This window comes from Centropristis striata, chromosome 11 (genome assembly GCF_030273125.1).
Source record: "Centropristis striata isolate RG_2023a ecotype Rhode Island chromosome 11, C.striata_1.0, whole genome shotgun sequence".
Classification (NCBI taxonomy): Eukaryota; Metazoa; Chordata; class Actinopteri; order Perciformes; family Serranidae; genus Centropristis; species Centropristis striata.
In genome coordinates, this window is record NC_081527.1 from 3153168 (window position 1) to 3160199 (window position 7032).

Sequence of the window (7032 nt, forward strand, 5' to 3'; positions counted from 1 at the left end):
ATGATAATTATTGTTACTATAATTATTTTTATTTTTATTATTACTGTTGTTATTTTTTATTACTATTACTATTTTTTGTAATTATTCTTATCAAATTATTCATTTATTTTCATTACTAGTATCCATTTTGTTATTCACCTATTTTATCTGTTTACTATTTTTATTATATTCTATTGTTTGAGTTTATTTAAATAATTTCATCAATTAAATTAAAAATAAGTCAAACAGCAGCTTATTTTATGATGAAATACTTTGTGAACATTCTTTGTCAGTTTCCCTTTAAATGGAATAACACTGTGAGACAAATGTCAGTCTGTTCCTTTAAGACGTTGAGGGAACAGTCGTGATACATTTCATATTATTTCCACAGATTGTTCTTCTATTACGTAGGGTATAATTCTGAACAGTTGGATCATTTTCAACGTGAAAACATATTGCATCACATGTGTGACATCACATGTCTCTTTACGGTGTTAGAAAGGAGTCACAGCCATAAATAAGCTCTAACAACATGGCTGTGTGATACAAACTGAACTTTATCACAGACAGAGAGCGCCACCCTGTGGTTAGTCACAGGAAGTGCAGGTACCCACATGATGATGATGATGATGATGATGATTTCACAGCACAACATATTCCAGATGTATTATATTTATTTGATGGAGAAAAGTTTCTTAATAAAAGTTACATAAAGGAATAGAGGTTGTCTCGTGCTTATTTTGAATTTGTCGACTGTTTTAACATTTAACATCAGCACAAGATCACAAACCAGACTCCATTCAGAAATCTCTTGTGTTAAGACAAGCTGAAACACAATAAATCATTAGTTATTTTATTTCTTAATTCAGTTTTGTTTCTATAGTTCCATATAATACTTCTGCTACTATAACTACTATTATGTTAAAAAGTCAGACAAAGAAAAAAAAGGTAATTCTCCATATCAATGAATTATTAAAATAATCTGTTAAAATATTCTCCATAACACTGATTTCTTCACGCTGTACCTCTGTTATATATTTCCTTAAATCATCCTCTTTCACAAAGTGTCTTTCAGTAACTGGGGTTTCTGTTATTTTGTCCACCCCATGTTAATCATAACTAATATAAATCCAGTTATTCCACTACTCTTGTTCAGTGAAATGTATTAACACTTTACCTGTTTATTTCTGTCAGGTTTACACAAAATGTAATCTAACAGATTATTTACAGTGTGAAATTGAGAGCATGTGATGTTTATGCTTGTGTGTGTGTGTGTGTGTGTTGTTAGGTTTGGGCAGACAAAGCTGCAGGTAAAATCAAAATGGCGGACAGTCTTCTGTCTCGGGAGAACTAAATGACCATGCTAACTTTGATTCTGTGTGTCTGTTAAAAGGTCAGTTTCAAGTAAACTGTATGTGAGTTCTTGTAGTCGACCCTAAATTAATGTGTTAGTTAGTAATGGCCTGGTTTCTGTGCAAGCAAGACAAACATTCATTCTCAAATGGCATGGCTCTGTAAACATCAGAGGGGGTTGTGTCAAATCAAATCAAATCAAACTTTATTTATAAAGCACTTTTCATACAATGAATGCAACACAAAGTGCTGTGCAGAATATAAAAACAGAGATGCAACACTTAACCCCCCCACAAACACACACACACACACACACACACACACACACAGCTGACTCCTGACTCCACCTGCAGGTGGATGCCAGACTTCCTGTCTGACAGGAGGCATGTGAGTCTGGGGAAACTTGTCTCTGATTCCTGGACCATCAGCACTGGATCCCCTCAAGGCTGCGTTCTTTCTCCTCTGCTCTTCTCCCTGTACACCAACAGCTGCACCTCCACTCACCATCCATCAAGCTCCTGAAGTTGGCGGACGACACCACCCTCATTGGACTCATCTGTGGTGGGGATGAGTGGGCCTACAGGTGGGAGATCCACCATCTGGTGACCTGGTGCAGTGAGAACAACTTGGAGCTCCGTGCTCTAAGGCAGCTATTCTCAACCTTGGGGTCGGGACCCCAATTGGGGTCGCGAGATGATTTCTGGGGGTCGCCAAATCATTTTGGAAGTCAGCTCTGTCTCCACTGTGTTAAAGTGTTAATGTGTTTTAGTCTTTTTGGTCACTTAATGTCTTTTTTTGGTCATTTTGTGGTCAATTTGTGTCTTTTTTGGTCATTTTGTTTCCTTTCTTTGGTCATTTTGTGTCTTTTTTTTGTCATTTTGTGTCTTTTTTTGGGTGATTTTGTTTCTTTTTTGGGTAATTTTGTGTCTTTTTTGGTAATTTTGTGTCTTTTTGGTCATTTTGTGTCTTTTTGGTAATTTTGTGTCTTTTTGGTCATTTTGTTTCTTTTTTTCAGTGATCTGAACTCTGCGTGTGAGATTGTGTTCAGTGAGCGGGGGTCGCGGACAACATGCATGTTAAATTGGGGGTCGCGACTCAAAAAGGTTGAGAACTACTGCTCTAAGGACAGTGGAGATGATGGTGGACTTCAGGAAGAGCCCAGCCTCACCTGCCCCCATCACCCTGTGGGACTCCCCAGTCACCACTGTGGAGTCATTCTGCTTCCTGGGCTCCATCATCACCAGGACCTGAAGTGGGAGCTCATCAAAAAAGCACAACAGAGGATGTTCTTCCTGCAGCAGTTGAAGAAATTCAACCTGCCAAAGAGGATGATGGAGCACTTCTACGTTGCCATGATGGAGTCCCTCCTCACCTCCTCCATCACCATCTGGTACACTGCTGCCACTGCCAGGGACGAGGGCAGACTGCAGCGTATCGTTCCCTCTGCAGAGAAGGTGATCGCTGCAATCTGCCGTCCCTGCAGGACCTGTACGTCTGCAGGCAAGACTGTAGCCGAGCCCTCCCACCCTGGACACAGACTGTTGGAGGACCAAAACCTCCCGCCATAACAACAGTTTCTTCCCCTCATCAACAAGGCCAGAGACCCCCACTGACTCTCCCCCTGCACCCTCTATATGTTACATTAACGTGGACAGCCACCTGACCTGATATCACACATTGGAGACATGAATTCTGTATACTTGCACGCTCCTATTTACACAGCTCCTTCCCTCATCTAAATAATTCCATAATGGCACATATTACTGTTTATAATTCATTTTTAAAAACATATTTTTAGTTTGTTGACTTTTCTATTCTTCATACTTTCTGTTTAAGTTGCTGAAGTACTTGCCTTAATGTATATCTATATTTTAGTACTTTCTTTGTTTGTTCTTATGCACCAATACATCACAGGAAATTCCTTCTATGCCAAAATCTACTTGGCAACAAAAATGATTCTGATTCCGATTGTGAAACTCATCTCAGCCGCTTGTATCTGTGATCTCATTCTTTCTGTCACGTACAAAGCTCATGAGCAGAGGTGAGGGCTGAACATAGATGGATGGTAAACCCAGAGCTTTGTCTTCAGGCTATCTTTATATCTTTGCACAGCAAATGGTTGTATGCTGCTGTATTAATGTTGTCAGATGTTGTTTAGGTCACATTTAAGGTTTGGAACTAAAATTTGACTAAAATAAGTACATTTCAGTCAGACAACTCACGTGATGCATAATGTGTTCATTGGACAATGAACATAGATTAGATTTGGCGTCTAGGCTCCGACCTCATCACTCCTCATCAGTTACATGAGGTGTTGAGGAGTGATGGAGTAAATCCCCCGTGGGAGCCTACAGGTGGTGCTGGGTGGTGGTTGGGCTGAGAAAGCAAGCAGCAGTACAGATGCAGCAGCAGCATCAGCAGCAGCAGAGGAGAGCTGAGGATTACTCTCACCTTAAATAGAGCTCCAGACTGGATAGAGGGAGTGTTTAGGTGGAGGAAGTATGAGGAGTGGAGCATGCCCTGAGTATGGCAGCACAGCTCCAGGTGCCTGCCTGAACTAGCTCGCAGACATCGCTCCATTTCTTGGTGAGTACAAGCTGGACTCTTGAGGCTCATGTGTGTGTGAGTGGAGTAGATCTGGTTCTGGTCTCTGGTTCTGGATCGAGGCTCTGCTAGGTGGAGTCTTCACCTGCAGCGACTGGATGTAGAACCCCATAATGTAATAAAGTATAACATTAATGGAGGTTATTACATTATCAGGTTAGCCTTCATTTCCCAAGTCCTGATAATGTAATAATTCCCCAATATTGTAATAATTTAACAGCAGACCACCCATTACTTGGGTTCAAGTGGTGATACTGTGTATCAACTCTAGCTCAAGAGCTCTAGCGCCACCAACAGGTCAAAGTTGAATGTTTATTCACTTTTGACCCGTTCATCCGTTTTTCACAAACTAGGTATCCATGACAACCGAATGCATTCAACAGCTTCTTGAAATCTAAAGGTGCTTGGTGTTATACTTTATTACATTATTGGTAGAAAGTGTATTACATTATGGGGAAATGCACTTTATTACATTATCAGGTTTTATTACATTATCAGGTTTCATTACATTTTCAATGGACTCAAGTGCAGATTTTTACTACATTATCAGGGTTATTACATTATCATGTTCTACAACTGGACCACAGCCGTCATAGAGCTGAGGAAACAAACAAACAAACAAACAAACAGATATCTGAGAGAGAGCACACCTAAAAGTTAGAGTTACAGTTAGACATTGAAGTCATTTTTTTGAGGCGACCAAAGACAGCAGGAGACAGGAAATAAAAAACAGCCTCAAGTGGATTAAACTAAAGTAGTTTGGGCTCTGTTGACATTTTGTTGTGAAAATAGTCACGACTTGAGTTCATTGTTACTGCTTCCATTTTCTGTGAACTCCAAGAACACTATTTGAATTTCTATTTTCCTGTTTTATTTACCTGTTAATACCTCTATTTATCAGTTCTTGTTTCCAGACTTAAATCTGAGTCAATCAGTTAAATAGTATCAAAATATGTTTGCCATAAGGCACGTGCAGAGGGGGGGGGGCGGAGGGTGCTTGAGCACCTTCCCCTTTGCTCCTTGATGCCCAAAGTGCCCTTTTGTCAGTGTGGGTTTTTTTGTTTTTGTTTGTTTGTTTGTTTGTTTGTTTTGTATGTGTGTCCGTACAAGTCCGTCTGTGTGGCCCAAAATAATAATAAATAAAACAAAATAGTAATAATTTAGATCTACCTTGTCCGGTCACATGATCCACAATGTGCCCTCACTGCCCTGACGCGCCCAGGCACGCGCCCTGCTGCTAATCGCTGAGTTGCTGGAGAGGCCACTGCGAGTCTCGTGTCAACAACTGGTCCGGTGAGGAAGTTTTGCAGCGGTATTCGTTTGTGCACGGTGTATTCTTGTAAGATGACTGACGAAGTGAAGTGAGCAATGAGCATCCTCTGTGTCGTACAAATCTGCACACACACCTCTCACAAGTTATAGCCGCTAGTTAACCACACACAGCGTGCTGTGGGGAAAAAGTACGTCACTCTTTTTGTTGTTGTTGTTTCTGTCTGTTTCTCTTGTCATGGGCAAAGTGCATTAGAGAGATATCATGTGTTATTTCACTGTCAAGCTGTTTTCCTCTATGTTTCTAGAGGCAACGAGGCATAGACTATGTTATTTCACTAAAACTATGCAATATGCATATTCACATAATTTTGGACTATTACAGTATAAACACAACAATATTAGAAGAATATGAGTCTTGATTTTCTCAACCTCTCATTTAAACATATCAGTACTTGTTTATTTATAACATTTATACACAAATTAAATATAATATGCATACAAATTATATAACTTTTAGAACCTTGCTGTCTTGCGCAAAGTCGATAGTCAAACTGAATAAAAGCACAAAAATATTTGAATGTGTGAGTTCTATATCATTTAATTATTTTTTACTTTATTAGTAGCACTAGGAATAATAAAGGGCAGATTATGAATGGATAACATTTGTGGCTATACAGTACAATTTTTGATAAGGTATGAAATGTCACTCTGCGTGTTTAATAAATACAGGATGAAACATTTCATGTTGAAGTCATGTTTGTGTAAAAACAATTGGTTGCATTTGGTTTTACTGAGGTTAGAAAACAAAAATAAAGCTGTGAAATTCAAATAAAGAGGTGTCAGAATTGATTAAATTGTGTCCTCCAGATTGATTAAAACTGAAAAGCAAGGACTCCAGGAAGAGTAGCCACAGTTCAGCAACAGGCCAGTGTGCAATGATGATCTAAATTCAACCTAATACATTATCTTCATATGTCCTAAATTAATGCACAGCTTGAATTATGGCTTTGAATGAGCAACTTGTTCTGTTTAGTTCAAGCAGTCAGCCTTGGCTGCAGCCTCTCTCAGCAAGTAGTCTCCTCCAACTATCAGCAGCACGGCAGGTCAGTCACAGTGAGCCATTTTACATGTTAGTTATCTTTGCATCTTGTCATGATCACATAACACTTGTTTAATCAGCTACTATCTCTCCCATGCTCTTTTTACTGTCTACAACATCAGATCAATACAGCAATATCAGCAGCAGCAGCCTCCTCAGCAACCCCTCAACAGAAGCTCTTCAATGTACCCATGAGGTCAAACAGTGACTCATTTTGCTTTGCACTGACCGCTAACAAATATATAATGTACAGTATGTACAATGATATGGTATGTTGTGATTCCATGTTACATTCTTTATGAATATGGGTTGCTACAATTCAACCCGTTATACTGCAAGGTATGCTTCTCTATTGTGTTTCAAATCCGTGCTCCATGTGCCCCCTTTTAACTTTGAGCACCTGCCCCTACAAAGGTCTCTGCACGGCCCTGTTTGCCATCATCAGGGGGACAAAACAGTAGAGCTCAGTATAGAGAGTGTCACAGAGAAGAAACAGGCGGTCTGCTGTGATGTCAGAGGGGAGAATATTGATGAGTGAAGGTAAAACAGAGCAGTTGAGCTTGTTGACCTCTCCCCTTCTCTGCTGCTCTTTGCCTCTCTGTCTTCACTTACATGAAGCTCATTTAAAGCAGATGGACTTTGTGAGTCCTGCCTTCATTGATATAAATATATAAAGGTTTATATAAAGAGCTCCATCATTAACAGCTTTATCCCACCTCACTGTC